General features: G+C 33.9%; 2 pseudogenes across 1 annotated transcript; one reads left to right on the top strand and one right to left on the bottom strand.

Annotated features, from left to right (window-relative positions):
• The first annotated feature begins 7592 nt into the window (after positions 1–7592).
• Positions 7593–8874, top strand: LOC104720187 (putative F-box/kelch-repeat protein At4g22430 pseudogene; annotated as a pseudogene).
• Positions 8875–16996: 8122 nt separating this feature from the next.
• On the bottom strand, positions 16997–18932 carry LOC104718072 (F-box protein CPR1-like; annotated as a pseudogene). The gene is made up of 3 exons (XR_015568979.1): positions 17617–18932; positions 17392–17465; positions 16997–17182 (listed from the first exon to the last, which is right to left on the bottom strand). The product of XR_015568979.1 is annotated as an F-box protein CPR1-like (transcript).
• Between the last annotated feature and the right edge of the window lie 1014 nt (positions 18933–19946).

Genomic DNA, 19946 nt, shown 5'->3' with positions numbered 1-19946 from the left:
ATTCTCAGTTAAGATCACTTTGTCATTATGATTTTTTAAATTGTAGCTCTTTACCATAATTCTCCATAAAATATCTTATATATTTATAATACTTTAAACAATATTTTTTTACAAATTTATGTCTATTCTACATAATATTTTTTGTTTATAAGTTTTTATTTTGATGGTTGCGTTTTTAGTAACAGTTTATGTTTAATGTTTATGTATTCAAACTATTTTATTACATTCAAATGATTTCATAATGTATAATTTTAAATTTTAAATTTATTCAATTTTTCTAAAATACTTCCCCCGTAACATTTTGGGGGGTCTGAATCCTAGTATCCTTAACTAACTTTGAAGAAAATATCTATATAGTAAAGAATATAAGTATTACCTAATTAATTATACAATAAATACTACGAATTCTAAGAATATACCCTAAGATCTGCCATAATCGGTGCTGCTAGACGTCTTCCTATAAATACTATGTTAGTCATCCAAGGTTGAATCATTATACCTTCTACTCTTTCTTTCCTGTCTATTTTATCTACCTTTTCGCTATGGCTGCCACTACAACTCCAGTTATGGCACACGTTAGTCTTTTTTAAAAGTTTGGAGATCTAAATCTTTATATATATATATATATATATATATATATATATGTAATCATGTTTAACCCATTAACGATTTTAATTTGTTCTGTAGGAACCATGTATTGGTTTTACTACAACGAAACACCAACCATCTCAATATAGAAGAAGAATTTTCTACTGAGCTATGGACTCCATTTCTACAATTTAACAATGGCGTTTCACATACTTTATAAACCTATAAAAACAAAATCAAGCTTATTATATCAATCTATTAACTATTGGGAAAGCAATCTAGCTTCTAATTATGGTTCCATTACAATCATTTGTGATGGTGCTAATTAACCATGGGCCATGGCCTGTAAAACTATTTTATTAGGAATCGACCATTTCTTTTTAATTCAACAAATTAACAAAACAAAAACAATGAATCTTATTATATAAAGTTGGATTTTGAAAGTTAGTCATTAACAAGATTTTGACATGTGTCAAATTATCAATCTCAGATTTTGACATGTGTAAATATTTAATAGGAACAATTTGATTACAACAAAAAGAAAATATTTTGTTTTAAAAAATATTAATAAAGTAAAAATATAATTAGAAAAATACAGTTATCCCTGTCCGAGGATTTAATCCCGTTGATGTTTCATATCTATTATCTAATCTGACACACCACCCAATACCCGATCATTTTGCCTTTGCTTGTTTACCATACTGTTACATAACTAACACGAATATGGTTCAAATGTTACAATTGGTAGTTCTAACAGCAGAAACACGTAGTTGATGGCAAAAAAAAAAAAAACAGCAGAAACACGTAGCTTTGTTTATCTTTATATCTGGAATCTATTTTTGTCATCAGAATTCTTTTGTGACTTGATTAAAAAAAATCGTCTCGGCTGATATCGGACTTTGATTGAAAGATAGTCATAAAACTAGAAACCGATCATTATCGACAATGAGAAACGTGTTTACGTACCATATGTAAAGATCATAGCAACGGTACTTTAAAGACAAGGCAAAATTGGATACAAGAAATTATTGAAGAATTCAACTCCTTATATTATTGCATTTCCAAAAGTTATATGAGAGACGTTTCCAAAATCTATTACCGTTGGTGGTACACAATGTTGAGAGATAAAATGAGTAACTACTTATGTGCTCTGGACTTTCAAATTGGTACACTACTTATTTACATTGTGGCAGTCCTATGTATTTGTGTAATATGTTACTGTACTTGTGTTGTATCCAAATGTTCATATTATACATACTATTGATTTTCGTTATGTACTATTTTTATCCGGATGGTATATTTTGTATACAATTCACAATTCTATCGTGGTTATCAAATGTCATCCACACAATACACACAAAGTACATATCTACATAAGTGATAATTTTCAAGATATAAAGCGTAAAAAAACAGTGACAGAAGGCAGTCAAAAAAAACAAAAACAAAATCAGATGAGTCAAGGATGGAGATCATTCATGAAAAGATAAAATATGCACACACTCTTAAAGTTATCTTAGAGAATATATAACACTTACCTTTTTAAGTCTTTGTGGATTAGGTAGTCCAGGAAATAAGATTAAGATACATAACTTTATGCATTTTTGTGCTGTGGCATTCCTTAGCCATATGCCCATATTGTCTTCTTCTCTCTTCCTTCAGTGTCGTCGTCTAAATAACTTCACTTTGAGCTATATCTATATATCAAAATTAAGAACGTATTGTCGATTTTGGGGGCTTAATGGGCTTAAAATGGCCGATGTTAAAGGCCTATTAGCCCAATAAATAAATTTAAAGCCTTTAGGTTATAAAGTTTTAAAAACATCATTCCCAAGTTGGTTTTAAAAGTTAGCCATTAACAAGATTTTGACATGTGTCAAGTTATCAATCTTAGATTTTGACATGTGTAAATATTTAATAGAAAAAATTTGATTACAACAAAAAAAAATATTTTGTCTTAAAAAATATTAATAAAGTAAAAATATAATTAGAAAAAATTTCAAAATTTAGAAAAATACAAAGTTTTTAAAAATAATTATAAGGAGATTATATATATGTATATTTCATAAAATTTGAAATTATAATATTATTTACTTATTTTTAATTTTAAGTGATTAATTATTAAAAAAATAGAGAAAATGATTAAGGAAAATATTCTTTTAATTATTAATTCTAAATTTTGTACTCACTTCTATATAATCAAAAATCGCCTCATATTTAAATAATTTATTAAAAAACATTGTTTTCAACTTTGTTTAATTGGGAATATATTTTAATGGGAAGGTAAATTTTTCTTATTTTCTTAAATCAAAATTTTCTACTACTTTCTCCTTTTTCAATTAGGAATAGGTAAAATTAATATGTTGACAAAAAAAAGATTAATATGTTGACAAAAAAAGATTAATATATGAGTCTTCTTTTTCTAATACTGTATGTTAAAATTTATTGTAGTATTTTTAGATTGTTTTAATTTATATTTTATTCTTTGAATAATTTGGGATTCATATATTAACATGCTTATAATTTTCTATTATTTATTTAATTATGCCAAATTAATTTTCTTTAAATTTCTCAACCTTGATTGGTTAGTCATAAACCCTTCTTTGTTTTTTGCAAACATAATTGTTACCATTATTCATTCAATCCCAAAGGAAGACAACGAATAAAAGCTCATCAACCTAATGAATTGATAAAATATGCTAATCAAACACAAGCGTATAACAAACATAGATAAATAGATTGGAAAAAAAATAATCGTTGTTGATAGATCCATAGGAGCTCAAAGATTCTGACACCCTGGTTTGCGGAAATGTTTATAAGAATTGATTTCACCACATATGTCACCAAAATACACTTATTTTTTCAGTCAAGGGTCTTGAGAGAACTTCATGATGGGTGACCTTTCTGGAATTGATTGTCGAAATTGTGCGAGTGAGGATAAAACACAAGAAAATATATTTTGTTGATTTGTAAGGTCGGTAATCAAGTTTTTAAAGACTACCAGACGTAACAAACCGGTCATCGAATATGAGTTGGTCCACAAGCCGGGAATAGATGTAGGGCCCACTTGGGAAGGTGGGCCCATGGACTGAGAGTAGACACGGGCTCATTAAACAATGTGGCGGTTGAAGCGTTACAGAGACAGAGACTACATCACGGTGTGTCAAAGACACTTCCACAAATACATTGAGAATTTAGCATTAGTTACTATCAAAATATTTTGTGACGATTGAAAAAAGTTTTGACGTTTATTGGTCGTCGGAGCAAGCTATTTTGAGATAGCAAAAAGACGTGAATATTTTCTCTCCACACAGGATGAGAGCAGAGCCTAGGTTCTCTTTTTGGTGGAGAAGGTTGGACACAAGGTTATCTACCCAACAGAGGAAGGTGGAAGAGGTTGGACGCAAGGTTATCTCTGCAAGGGAGAAAGACGGAGCCAAGGTTCACTCCATGATGGAGGAAGTTGGACGCAAGGTTCTCTCCATAAGGGATGAGGGCGGAGTCGAGGTTTTTTCCATGGCGGTCATACATTATTTTGATGATACATCATTGATTAGTATATTATGTTATCTATAAACACATTGAGCGAACTATTTTACTTTCACTTTGGCATAGTTACTATCACGAATACATTGAGAAATTTAACATTAGTTACTATCAAAAGATTTTTTTGTGAAGTTAGAAAATTGTTTTTACTTTCATTGGTTGTTGGAACAAGCCATTTTGAGATAGCAAAAAGAAGTGAACATATTTTCTCCACATAGGAGGAGGGCAGAGCCGAGGTTCTCCCTATGGTAGAGAAGGTTGGACACAAAGTTATCTCCACATAGGAGGAAGGTGGAAGATATTGGAAGCAAGGTTATCTCTCCAAGGGAGAAAGGCGGAGCCAAAGTTCTCTCCATGGTTGATGAGGTTGGACGCAAGGTTCTCTTCATAAGGAATGAAGGCGGAACCGATTTTTTCTCCATGGTGGTCATACATTATTGTGATGATAAATCATTGATTAGTATATTATATAATATATTTTTTATTCAAAATTTTTTGAGCCAACAATTTTATTAATTAAAAAACTATGCAGAAGTAAAAGTAATATACTTGGCTTAATGTGTTTATATAGACAGTTTCTAGATGGTGATAAAGAATATTTTTGTAACATACAAGAGTAAATTTAGGTGTAAAAAAATATACTTTTAATAGTAACATACATAAAAGATTTGTAAATAGATATAAATCAGTGTATTATAACAAAAATAAAATTTATATACAACATACAACAAATTTTAATAAATTTAATTTCATTTATAAAACTTTAAACTCGCACATCGGACGGGTTCTCGTCTAGTATAATATAATCGAAACAAAAATAGTATAAGGGGACTAGAAAGTGGCTGGTGTAAAATAAAATAAAAAAACTAAAATATTTGGAATATATATATTTTTTAAATAAAAGATAAGACTAGGAAGATCAGGTTTTTTTTACATCAAAGATATAAATATATTTTTCGGCCAAATGAATTAGAATCAACTAAATATGTTTTGTAATATTATTAAATTAATGCTCTTAACAAATTCTCTAATGCAATCTTTGTAATCTTTCTTTAACAAAATATTCTGAGTTTTCTATACGAAGAGATTAGCTTACATGTAATGTAACTTTGTACATATCGTGTGTCCAATATCACTCTAATAAAGTAATAATTAAGTTTAGGAATATGTGTATTTTGTGTCGAAACTCGAAAAATACGGAGGATAATAATTCTTCTATTTTAAAATGCCTAATAATACTTACACAGTCCAACTAGCTAATATAACTAATAAGTTACATATAATACATTATATATAACACAATTTCAAACTATGAACTAAAACATCTCTATATAAACTATAATAAAAAAATTCGATAAATACATTGTTCATGTATACGATGCTCATAAATCCAGATTATTATGTTTTTGTCGCATATCATATTAATAAATGCAAACTTATACAATAACATTAGTATAATCGGACTACCACAACCACATCCACTCTTAAGTAAATTTCTGTTCAATTCGATTCATATTCCCTTACTTCACTCTAATTCGTTTCGTTTAATTATATAAGATCTAAAATATTCATTTATAAAGGAGTGTTCTATTTCAAACAAATTATTTACACAGTCGACAAAAAAAAAAAAAGAAAAAAAACAAACTTATTACACAAATAGCCGATATCTCATGAAGTACATTATTTGTTTTGAAAAGCATGCGGTGAGCCACATTATAATGAATTAAAACTATAAAACTTTCAAATATGTAATTTTATGTAAAATAACTGAAATATTTCTTCGCGCTGTAGCGCATATCCGATTCTCCGATTCTAGTTAGAAACTTATTTTCTAATCTTCAGATGTAGGACATTGTTTGTATCCTAACGTAGAGTATATGTTACTGCACTGATATTCATTACACATCTAATCACTAATCTTCAACAATTTTAATCCTTCTGAAAACATCAATAGAATGATATTGCCAACTTCTATTCCTACACAATTCCACTAACTAATTATTTCAATGTTTCTTGATCAATGAAAAAAACAAAAACAAATTGTTGTATGGGAAGGACAGAACTCTCGATTATTCAACCGGAAAAAATGATTCCATATATATCTACAAGACTAGGTTAGCATCTGTATAGACACCAGAGAAGAAACCAATGGATGCGAGAAAAAAAAATATCGCTTAGGTTAGCATCTGTATAGACACCAGAGAAGTGATGAAACAACGTAAAGGTTTAGAAGGGAGAAGAGTGAGTACGTAACTGATTAATCCCAACGATCCGATTTATTTGTTTTGTCATATGAACCATTGATTTTTGTTATATATATAATAGATTGGTAAATAGTGCATGAGGGTCCAGAAATTTACTTTAATCAAGATCAAAAATATAAATGTTTAGACTATTAAAAATTATTGAATAGTCAAGATCAAAAATATAAATGTTCTGGACTTCAAAGTTGTGAAGTTGGCTGCACTACCCAAGAAACACGAATCCACTACTTATTTGTGTTTGTGTCACTACCAAAAAAGGGGTGTATTACATCAATTAAATTATATCACAATTCTAAATGATAATCATTTAAATTAGTTATTGATACTAATCTGAATGGGACACTTTATGTATCCGAAACATGTTTAGACGATGATCTTCCTGTTCAACCAGGAGTACTTATTGCTCTTGATTTCTTACGTTCCTTCGACGTCCCTATAACTTCAATGCAGAAAGATGAAAAAGATTAGATGCAAATAGGTTTTGGTTTCAACTATTTTATGCAAGTGGGGTTATTCATTTATTTAATTTTATCGTTTCTTTCTTCTCATCTCTTGTAAAATATATGAATATAATTAAAATTTAGTTGTTGTCCAAAAAAATATATCAAAATTTAGTTATTATAAACATATTTGGAAAAGCTTCTTGAAAAAATAACAACTACCTATATATTTCATTACCTCTACCTAAAAAAAGATCAATTTGATTACGTATCTCTTATATGCATGAAAATCAAATACTGTCTTTCTTTTGGCATAAAAAGGTAAAGCATTAATTAGTATATACAATTTTGTTATAAAAATAATAAAATCTTCTAAAAGTAACATCAAAGACTTAAAAAATTCAAACCATGTGTGAACACTCTAAATCCTTGTTTCAGTTGCAAAATGTGAAATTTGTAAAATTAGTACCTTAAAATTAGAATTAATACTTTTATCTATGTATTAGAATTATCTTTTTATATTTTTAAAATTGTTAAAACAAAATTTTTAGAATTATCTTTTTGTTTTAAATTTTGTTAATTAAAACAAAAGTTTTGTATTACACATGTCACGATAAGTTACTAATAAGATATTGGAATACACAAATCCAGTTTTATATTTAAAACAACCAAGCTTGAATATTTTGAATATTTAATTTTAACTTTTGCTTCTTCAATCTCTATTTCTCAGATTATGCATGTTCTTTCTTCAGCCCTAATGGAAACACCAAACGACACGACACAACATATCTCGGAGGCCATAGCGACAGAGATTCTAGCAAGGTTACCTTTGAAAAGCATCTCTAGATTCATATTTGTATGCAGAACATGGAAATCAATACTCGAGTCTCCTTATTTCCGCCGTCTCTTTGTGTCTCTGCACCAAAACTTCTTCTTCCTCTTGGTCACTACTGTGCGGAGGAAGAGAAATCATAAGCATGCGTGGATGCGAGACGTGGGATCTTCCAAAGTCTCTAGCGTCGTATTTTCGGGATATTCAGTCCGGAAATTTATATTATGCGGCTTCTTCCTCTGGTTTGGTATTGATGAACGCATCTGATGAAGCTTCCTACGTTGGTAATCCAGTATTACAACAGTGGCTTAGAATCCCTCGCCCTCCACATCCATCTGATACTATTGTCTTCGGTTTTGTGACGCGCCTGGACAAGGACGGTGTTGTTCTGGACTTCAAAGTTGTGAAGTTGGCTGCACTGGTACCCAAGAAACACACTTGTTTGTGTCTGTGGGTATATTCCTCTGAGACTGGCATTTGGACACGCAAGCGACTTTACTGCCCTCTTTACATCACCAGCCTATGTAAGCCTATGAGTCTGAACGGGACGCTTTATGTATCTGAAACAAGTTTAGACGATGATTTTCCTGTTCAACCAGGAGTACTTATTGCTCTTGATTTCTATTCTGAATCCGATCTATGTCGTGTCATACCTCTCCCCGATCATAATGTGAATCACAACCGGGACTTCAAAAGAGCCTTGAGTGCATCCCACGGATTTGTCATGTACATGAAAACATTAGCTCAAGAAGGAGACAATCTTCTCAAGGTTTGGAGGTTGAACAATGATTCAGGGGATGAATGCTGGAAACTTCTCTGGGGAGTTCGACTCCCGTTTGATGATATCAGAAACTATGCACCCATAACAATGCATCCGTTTGATGGCAATATTGTCTATTTATGGAGTCAAGAAAACCGTTATTTGGTATCATGTAACTTGCAAACACAAAACTACAAAATCCTTGGAGATGATGGTCATCAAGATTTTTTTATAAACTAGTCTCTTTGTAAGAAGTGTATGGATGAGACTTTTAGATCAAGCTCAGCTGTGGAGTATGGAGTAGTGATCAACCTCATCCAATTCGTGCTCCCAAAGTGGATGGAATCGTTGCCTCGTCCTCCCCAAGTTGAGATGATTGATACAACTTCACTGCTTTCTTACATATCTTCACTGCCCAAAGCAGAAGAAGACGAAGAAGAAGAATAGATGCAAACAAGGTTTTTGGATTGGTTTTTTTTTGTTTTCACGTTTTTTTATTCTGTATGGTTTTTGGATTTGGCATGATGACAGCTTGTTTTTTTTTTAACTTTTTTTTTTCTGGTTCTTGTGTTGTCTGGTTTCCCAAGTTTTGAATTATCATCCTCTGATCACTTTGATACACACACCGTTCTAATATAGTTGTTGTTGTAGGATTTAAAGGAAAAAAGAACACAACTATAAAGAATTACTCTCTTTATTAGCTTAAGAAACTATCTCAAAACTTAAGCTCTCTTTCTCAAATATTCCTCTCAACTCATAAGTTATGCCATAGTTCTAGCATCTCCTTATATAAGAAAACCTTAATCCTAATCCTATTAGTAAATACTTTATATTTAGATACCTCCTAAATATATGATAGTCCTTATCTCTTAATAACCACATCTCGGTTTAGGATTAGGATATATTCTCTTCAAGCTTAGCCAATATTCTCCCTCCTAAGCTTGAAATCATCTCCAGCTAAGTCTCTTACACCAACAAGCTCCCTCATCTCTCTAAACTTGATCCTCTCTAAGGTCTTTGTCAAGATGTCTGCTTTTTGCTCACTCCCTCGTACATGCTCAACTTCTACAAGTCTATTTTCTACACACTCTCTAATAAAATGGTACCTTGTGTGTATATGCTTGCTTCGTCCATGGAAGACTGGATTTTTAGTAAGAGCAATGGCGGACTGGTTATCAATTCGTATCACCACTCTTTCACACGGTGATTCTATTACCTCACTTAACAAATCCTTGAGCCAAATTACCTGCCTTGCCACTTCAGTCCCTGCCATGAATTCTGCTTCACAAGAAGATAAAGCTACCGTATCCTGCTTTTGTGAATACCAAGTGATCAGATTTCCACCAAGATAAAACACATGACCAGTTGTGCTTTTACCATCATCAGGATCGACATTGTGACTGCTGTCACTGTAACCTATCAATTCTGTAGCTGGTGAGGAAATTGTTCTTGTAAACGTGAGTCCCAAAGAGGTAGTTCCTCAGAGATACCTCAAACATTGCTTCATTGCAGCTGCATGAGACACCTTTGGATCTTGCATATAGCGACTTAACACCCCTACACAGTAAGATAAATCTGGTCTCGTGTGGAGTAAGTAGCGAAGAGATCCAATAACCTTCCTATACTTCGTTGCATCGATGCTTTCCTCCTCTGCAGATTTTGACAGTTTCAACCCTTCATCCATTGGTGTATGAACCATGTTTCAGTCCTTCATTCCTGCTTCCTCTAGGATCTTCATAGCATAACGTCTTTGATTCAAAGTGATCCCATCCGTATGTTGGAAAACCTCAATATCGAGATAATAAGTGAGTCTCCCAAGATCACTCATCTCGAACTTGGATGACATCTCCCTCTTAAAGTCCTCTATGATCTTTGCATCTGTTCCTGAAACGAATAAATCGTCAACACACACAGCAACAAGAATAACACCTTGTTTTACCCTTTTGCGATAGACTGATGGCTCCTTGGAACACCTTTTGAACTGAAGATCCTTAAGAAACTGATTCAATTTATCATTCCATGCTCTTGGCGCCTGTTTCAAGCCATATAAAGCTTTACTAAGCTTGTAAACCTTGTCCTCAGCCCATTTAATTATGAATTCCTCTGGTTGTGTAACATAAACGGTTTCTTTCAACTCTCCATGAAGAAACGCCGTCTTCACATCTAAGTGATGTATCTCCCATCCATTTGTTGCAGCAAGACTAATGAGAAGTCGAATTGTCTCTAATCTTGCTACAGGAGCAAACACTTCTTCAAAATCAATTTCATATCTCTGCACATATCCTTTTGCTACAGCCTAGCCTTGTATTTGTTTATGCTACCATATGAGTTTCTCTTAAGTTTAAATATCCACTTCAATCCTATTGGCTTTGCTCCTTGAGGTAGAACAACTAGACTCCATGTATGGTTTTTCTCAATCAAATGAATCTCATCTTTGCAGGCTAACATCCATCTTTCTAACCCCTTTGCTTCATAAAAATTTCTTGGCTCATTATTAAGACACATTAGCAACTGCTCCCCTTCTTCGCTTGCAAGCAGAGCATAAGTATCAAGTTCTTTTGGCAAAACGTAATCCTGAAGATAAGCCGGCTTCTTCCTCTTCCTTGTGGTTCTCCTAGGTTCCAAAGATTGACCTCCAGTTTCAAAGTTACTATCATCTTCACTTTCTGCACTCTCTTCTCCATTATTCTCATTATCACCACGACATTCTGACTCCTCAACGTGTCCGGTGATTCTCTGATCATGCTCTATTTCGTGTTCTGTTCTTGTTTCTTGAATGCCATGGTTTCCAAAGACTTCAAAGTTGATCTTAAAATTTCCAGTTTTTTCTTGTTCAGTTCATGTTTTATCCCAGTTCCACTTCTTGGTTTCGTCGAAAAATACATCACGACTAACCACAACTCTTCGAGTATGTGGATCAAGCAGCCGATACGCCTTTGATCCTGGCTCTGTTCCTAAATGAACTAACTCACGTGATCTATCATCAGGTTTCTTCAGTTGAGACTTATCAACTTTAGCATATCCAATGCAACCAAATACTCGAAGGTGACTAAGACTTGGTTTCCTTCCATGCAAAGCTTCATAGGGTGTTGTGTCATTGAGTACTCTCATAGCCATCCTATTCATGAGATATGTGGAATGACCCACTGCTTCACAACACAAGTAGTTAGGAACTGACATATGCTTCATCACGCTCCTTGTCATCTCCATCAATGTCCTGTTTCGTCTCTCCACAACACCATTTTGTTGTGGAGTATATGGAGCCGTAAGATGCCTTTTAATCCCTGAGTCCTCGCAGAAATCATTAAATTCTTGTGATACGAATTCCCCTCCTCGATCCGTTCTGAAGGTTTGTATCCTCATCTTTGTTTCTTGTTCCACCACTGTTTTAAATTTCTTGAATTTACTAAACGCATCACTCTTTTCTCTCAAGAGACTTGTCCACATATATCTAGTGCAATCATCAATAAGAACAAAGATATACTTATTTCCAGCCGATGTGCTAGGTGTTATGGGACCACAAAGATCACCATGAACGAGTTCCAATAGATTAGTTGCTCGATATGCAGTGGCTTGTGGAAAAACTTGTCTTGTTTGTTTTCCCATCAAATATGAGCTGCACACTTCTTTTTCAAACTGTAGTTGTGGAATTCCTAGGACAAGATCCTTCTGAACCATAGACTTAATCGTTTCAACATTAATGTGTCCCAACCTTGCATGCCACACGCTCGAATTTCCTGAAATTTTCGATTGAAGACACATGTTGTTCTTAATCCCCATACGAACCTTGTAAAGTCGATTTCTTGACTTCATTGTTTTAACCAGCAGTTTTCCTTCACGATCACGTACTGTCAGGTATTCTCCTCTCATTCTCACATCACAACCCGATTCTGTGGCCTGTCCAAGACTGATTATATTGCTAGTTAACTCTAGAATAAAATAGACATCGTTCAACGTCCGTTGTTCTCCATTCTCATCAGTGAACTTAACAGTTCCTTTTCCCTTAATGTCTATCCTTGAATCATCGCCAAAACGAACCTTCCCAGTAATTGAGTAATCAACCTTGGAGAAGTATCGTAAATCCCCAGTCATATGGTTGCTAGCTCCATTATCTGGATACCATATGTCTGTTTCTCCGTTCTGCAGTTCGTACTTACTAGGTACGACCTTCTTCTCATTTAAAAAGACTATTTCATGCATCAAAAGCTCATCCGCTTGTTCCGTTTCATTATTATCCTTTTCTTGTGTTTCCTGCAACTTGAGAAGACGGTCTGGACATCTTGAAGCAAAGTGTCCATGCTTATCACAACGGAAACACACTATCTCTAATAGATCTCTAGCATCAAACGATCTTCCTCGTCCTCGTCCTCTGAAAGGGTATCTTCCACCACGACCTCTACCTCGATATCCACTACTAACATCACGAACTGTTGTGGTGTGCCAAACGTGGACCTCTCTTCATTATTTGAATATAGCAGCTTGCTCTGGTCGTCATTCTTTTCATTCTCCTCTTCTTTTATGCGTTCTTCATAGACCTTAAGCCTTCCTACAATATCCTCGAAACTAGTAGTCTTAAGATCTAAAACTTGTTCCAAAGATGCCACAATGTGAATATACTTTTTTCTAGGAAGACTTTTGAGAAACTTCTTTACAAGCTTTACTTCTTCAATATTTTCTCCAAGAGCCGCAGATGTAGAGGATATCTCGGATAATCTACCAGAAAAGTCATCTATCTTCTCGGTGTCCTTCATCTTGAGCCTATCAAACTCAGCCATTAACGTCTGCAGACGTGCTTCCTTGACTCTTTCAGCACCAACGTGTCGAGCTTGAATTGCCTCCCATATTTTTTTTTTGGCAGTATTCAACTCACCAACCAGTAGAATAAGTGCTTCAGGATAGATTGGAACAGCAAAGTTGTAGCCAAGTCATTCATGTCAACATCATTAGTTGGTGTTTGGATTATAGGTCATACTTTGTGTATTTTAAGGACGATCTTCATCTTCATGGCCCAAATGGTGTAGTTTGAAGAATTTAACATCGGACACTTGATCGATGATGAGCCTCCTTCCATATTCTTCTCTGTTTTCTCAGTTATTGTAGGAATAATGTCCCCCATTATTTTTCTGATTTACGAATGTCTTGATCTTTGAGGCTCTGATACCAGTTGTAGGATTTAAAGGAAAAAAGAACACAAGTATAAAGAATTACTCTCTTTATTAGCTTAAGAAACTATCTCAAAACTTATGCTCTCTCTCAAATATTCCTCTCAACTCATAAGTTATGCCACAGCTCTAGCATCTCCTTATATAAGAAAACCTTAATCCTAATCCTATTAGTAAATACTTTATATTTAGATACCTCCTAAATATATGATAGTCCTTATCTCTTAATAACCACATCTCGGTTTAGGATTAGGATAGATTCTCTTCAAGCTTAGCCAATAGTTGTTTCTTAATGCTTGACACAAGATTGAAAATTTTCTCACATAAATCTGTCTTATTCACCAATATATATCAAGCAAAAAAGTTTCATTGTCAGTGTTGGGTCTGTGAACTTTTTCCTCAATGTTGTCCGTTGCAGTGCTCCAGCTAGAACTAAAAGAAATGGTGGTCGTGGAGCAAAACGGGCAAAAACTGAGGTCGAGACAAAGACTGAGACCACAAAGCTAACACATGTTAGTTCAGCTCTTGTTAGCTCAACTGTTACATTATATGAGTCTTTTTCTATGTTCTTTGGCACTGGTGAGACAGAGATGACAGACGAAGAGATCATTCGCCGTGTTTGGGAATACATCAAACTCAACAATTTAGAGGTGAGTATTTTACTGAAGATCATCTGATTTTTTGTTTTTTTCTTTCTTTTTCGATTTGATCATGGTCGTACCTTGCTCTGTTCATTTGGCGGTTCTTTTTTTTTTCTCGTATCTATTCATTAATTATTGGAATCCAATACTTACTTTTGTGGACTCATACATCCATATGAAGCTCTTCTTATTCTCCTATAGGACATTTTATACAACACTTTGAGCTTCAAGCATCTGAGTATGGGCTATCAAACATATAGAATGGTGATGTCACACAAAATCTGGCCGCGGCTGATTCTTGTACAGCTTTGCACTCGCTGCTATCATCTTCACTAGGCCTTGCGGCAATTGTAAAAGAGTGGTTTAAAGTTCTAGGAACTACTACTATAATTGAAGTTTGATTTTTCAAAGTCCTCTGATTTGAGTGTGATCGATACAGATGAAAACTCAGATTGATCTAACCCTTGTAAACTGTTAGTATGCACGTGAGGATTCGTTGCATAGTCGGAGCATTGATCGGTTTAGGAAATCTTAGTTGGAAACATGGTTGCAAGAGAGGTCAGATTCTTCTTTAGAGTTGTGGTTGCAGCCAGTCTGAGTCATTTGCTAATGAACTTTGCAGTCATGAATCTAAAAGGCAGCAATACCACCAAGAGGTCAAGGAAAGTACCTTATTCGCGTAACAAATTGCTGATAGGCGAGAGAAGATTGAGTGCAACCACTAGCATAGACATAAATTCGTTTCAATCATAACTGCGGATCGAGAAGCGTTGCCACATTTTATGCTCCTCTTCCTTCTTCTTCATCTTGTTAGTTTCGTAATTCGTTAGAGCATCTTATCTCTTAATAACAGTTTTGAGGAATATATATCATCAAAAGGTTTTAGGAGTTCAAATCAGAGCTCTTACAAAAACACATGTGCATTTATAAGGGAGACTTTAGAGATATTATCACATGCATTCGTCCTTTATGCAATATGTATAATCAATTTGTAAAAAGAAATATCACATGGTGCATTTCCTCAAGGTACATGTTACATTTTCTGTGTGTATTTTCGAGTTTATATATTCAGATTTTTCTTTTAAAATATATGCTACCATTTTTTTTTGTATGTCATTATATAGTGGCAAACATAACAAAATTCACAATCGGAGAAGGAGGAAACAGAAGAAGGATACAATGGCATAAAGGTTTTAGTCTTCTTATGTTTTGTAGAAAGACATGAAATGTCTAATGTACTCAAGAACTAACCGAGTATAACTGAAAACGAGACGTGTGTTTCTCTATCCTTTCTATAGTTGTACTATGATATGTACGTGGACGTGTAAGGATTCATATCACCTAATGAACCCCTAAACTCAGACCAAAACTACTGCTCACGTTTTCATCAAGAATGTAGAGAACCTTATGTTTTGTGATTTCATAGGTGGGGTACCTCGGTAAAGTCAAGCAGTACAAGCAAGTACTCGATTTCGGGAGATGATCTGCACTCTAGGTTGTCTTCCGAATAGTCGGTGAATTTGATAAGCCTTCGAAACCGTTCCTAGCCAAGTAGGTCAAGTCTGTCCAAAAGAAAAGCAATCTTCGCCTTTCTTCGTTGGTCATTTCTTCAACAATTTCCCAAAACCATTTGATAACAAATCCTTCAAGAGATGTATGCGTTCTCCACTCGTATGGACATAGATTTTCTTGTGCTGAGCCTCGAAGCATACAGTCCACATCGTTTAGATGGACGCTACTGAAGTATATTGAGCTACTGGTCCCAAGTTCAAACATAAGTAATGAAGAGTTAATTCATGATTTAATTGTTTGAACTTTAAGAAAATATATAACAAATACGTATGATGATGTGACAATATTGTAGACATGAGATCTGAATAATACGAAATGACATTGAAATACTAGTCCCCTCGGAAAACATATTTTAAAAACTTTGATGAAAGCTGATAGTCTAATACCTCATCAACAATAAATCTAATCCTTAGTCAAGTTGAACTATGTTTGCACTTGATGACTTTCATCTATTTAAGAAACGACTGAATTTAAAACGGCTAATTTTGGTCGACATTCCATTCAGAAAAAGATATATGATTATGTTAGCAAAAATTCTTCTACTATTAACATATTATAAGATGCATTTATAATTCACAGTATTGCCTAAAACATTTTTATTATATAATAAAGGTTAAAATATTTTAAATATTAGATATTTATCACCACATACAATAGTGGAACAATTTGGTTATCATATGTATTATAAATCATTAATTCTATAATTAATATATGAGCATGTATGGAGATTTATAAATAACTAGGGGTTAATTTCTTAAAAAATTCAAGTTTGCAATTAGGTTTGGATTATTTACGTATATGCGGAGTTACATTTGTAAACGTATTTTTTGTTCTAGTTAATGAGTACAGAATTTTATTTTTGTTCAGAAATCAGAATACAGTGTCTGTTTGGTATATTTTTAACACAAATTTTCTTAACTAGATATCAATTTTAACCATACTATTTCAGTTTATAATTAGAGAGATATAAATTTTGTGTGGTATTAAAAGATATAAGATTTATACATTCTTGAATATGTGTGGAAAATGGTACAACGACACTATCTAAAATAGTAAATTTTTAGTCTTTGTAGTTAATAATTAATTAGTTTAGTCTCTGTAGTATATCACGTTTTCCCTTTGTCACATTCTTATTTTATATACACTTTCGTTAGCTCTTTAAAATATTGGTAAAAACGGGTCCGAACCTAAAGCTAAAGCTAAAAATTGTTCAATTTCTAATTGGACTGGAACCGAAATAGTATACATATTCAATCAATTATACATGAAGTAGTACAAATCTTCTCTTATGACATATGCAAAGCTTTGTTAAGTGAATTAGGAGTATAAAGGCCTCCTATGGAATTCGATGAAGTTGCTTCCTTTCTGCCTTCAACTGCACTTTAAAATCAAAGCCAGATCAAGATATGCATCTACATGATTTCCCGGGATATTTTTCCTTAACTTCAATATACATTTGTGATAGTTAGATTTGAGCCAAGCTTCGTATAGTTGTAAACGTTAACCTAGGATGGGTGACTCAACTACCAACTGCGAAGATACCAACATGAGGAGAGAAAACACTCATCACTAGAATTCATAACACTTACATTTGGGTTTGGGTGATATGTTCCTCTGCTCTGCTCATAACGCTAGCTTGAATCCCTTGGATAGAAAATCATCCCTGAGATGTAACATAACATGTTTAAGCATCTTAATACGTTTTACCATTTGCAAATCCTAAAATATCAAAGAATGAAGCTACCTAAGCCTTGGATTTTGCCTTACTAATCTTATCAAAACATCAAATACTGACTAGAGATAAAGCATACAACCTCTTGTTTCTCTCTTGCATAATCTTATCTTCTCGAGCCCTACGTTCTTAATTTCCTGCGCATAACTTCACTAGGATCTCCTTTGCACCCCAAAACAAGACTACTCACAAGGAGTTCCGAGCTATACAAACTATCACAGTCCTTTACCCTAAGCGTTCTACACCTCTTACTCGTTAAATTAAACCACACAAGCCTCGCATTGTTTATCTCCAACAAAACCTTATCCCTCTCCTTGGAATAAAGCAGAGGTCTCATAAAATCAAACGACTCCACACTCTTCGGTTTCGGTACTCTAAACAGCTCACTCCAAGACTCTTCAACGTTATACTCCTTCATAACCCAAACATCAACACAGCTAAACTCATGGTTATTACACATCAAACAAAGACACCCATCCAACACACCAATATCAAGATTCTCATGAGCAAGACTCTCAGGGAAATCAAGAATCGCAAACTCATCAGAGTCAAGATCAAATCTAATAATAGTATTAAACGAGATAAGTCCAGGTCTACGAGGCATAACCCAATGAAGACTATTGCTAGCTAAAACACCGTAGCCACGACGGTACAAGAGATGGTAATAGAAGTAGAACAGTAACTGAACCGCAGGAATCACTTTTTGAACTCTCTTCCATGAGTTCTTCTTCAAGCTAAAGACTTTAATCTCGTAAGGGAATCCAAAAACCAACTCATCAGCTTTACCACCTTTACACTGAACCATCCTCACAACTTTGTAATCTCCGTTACCAGAATCGTAACCTAACCCGTAAAACACGTAACCACGAGTCGTCGAACCGTCCGGGAAATCAACCGGTTCAGCAGGTAACCGGTGGATTTGCCGGGTGGAAGGATTAAAAACCGCTAAATCAGTCGGTGAATTAGATAAACCGATTAAACCGTTGCAAGAACCGAAAACTTCGGTTAAACCACCGGTTTTAAGAGGATGCTCAACGTCGGAGACTTTACCAGGTGCTTCGAGGTCTACGGTGTGGAGAAGACGAGGTCCACGTAGTAATATCATGAGGTGATCTCCGGATCGGAGTGTGTGATTGAGATGAGATGAGATGAAATCTTGACTGTCGATTAAGGAGAAGCATGGTTTTGAGAGGAAGCGTTGTTGCTGGTAGACGGAGGAAGATGTCGGTGATAATATCCATCGGAATATTTGTCATTTTTTTAATTTTTTCGGGAGGTCACAGATAAGGTTTGCCAAAAATTTCTCAGATTTGTTATCTTCTCGAGAAAGTAAAAGGAAAAAAAAAAAAAAAAAAAGGTGTACTTGAGTGCTTTATAGTGAGTGGCTTTGACAGAGATGTTCAATGAAGATAATGTGAAAAAATCAGAAACTGAAGGTACGACTTGTTGTAGATTTGTAGTAAGTACACTCTGACAAAAGAAAAAAATATTGCTGTGTGTTAAAACAACATGTTGCAGTGAGATTGGTTCTCCTTCTAGTAATAATTCTAGTAATTATAGTTTTGTGACTGTTATTAGTTGTCAGTTGACATGTTTCAGTGAGAGGCATCTTCATATCGAAATTATCTATGGGCTTATAGTCCGGTCCTTAGAAAATGGAATATGTTGGTAGAATTCTAATAATTTGGTTTATTGAATTGGATGATAAACTTTAGGATTCTTATGTTGGAAGTGAAATGATGTTTAAAATAATGTATGGAAAGATTATTGTTAAATAATTTAATATTAACAATGAATTAATTATTAAAAAAAAAAAAACTTCGAAGATTAGCATTTTTTTCAGAACCTGATTGTGAGTCCACCAACTACCATTTCACTTAGAGGCGTTAGTGCACTCTGTAATGTTTCGCAAAATCTAATGTATAGATTATTAAATATTTATATGTTTCTCCAAAGTTTAGCTACTCTTTTATACTTCTGGAATCTTTTAAGCTGAAAAGGCCAAATTGAGGTCACGGGAAAGCCCATGCATATATAATTTACGTGATAAAGGAATAAGATCAGATCTAATTAATATTGGTATTGTCATGTGAATGATTAACACCGATATAGAGATGACTTGGTCCTTTTATCACGTAAAATATATACATATATATATCACATTCAAATCTATATAAATCTGCATATCTTATTTATTGTAACTGGATTTATAATAATTCGGGTTAAACTTATAAAGATAAGATTATACATGCCAAAGATTGTTCACGGGCAGTGTTCTAGTGGCTGTGGGTGAGATCTGGAAAATCGAATTATTTTTTCTCCACGTGATTATGATTAGTGGATGAAAACACCATCCTTTGCTGACACGTCAATGATGGTCGGAATCATATAACAAACAGTGTGCCAAGGAGT

Source organism: Camelina sativa, chromosome 10, assembly GCF_030686135.1.
Source record: "Camelina sativa cultivar CO46 ecotype springtype chromosome 10, ASM3068613v1".
NCBI lineage: Eukaryota > Viridiplantae > Streptophyta > Magnoliopsida > Brassicales > Brassicaceae > Camelina > Camelina sativa.
The sequence above is the reverse complement of the archived record's forward strand: the minus strand, read 5'-3'. Positions and strand labels throughout refer to the sequence as shown.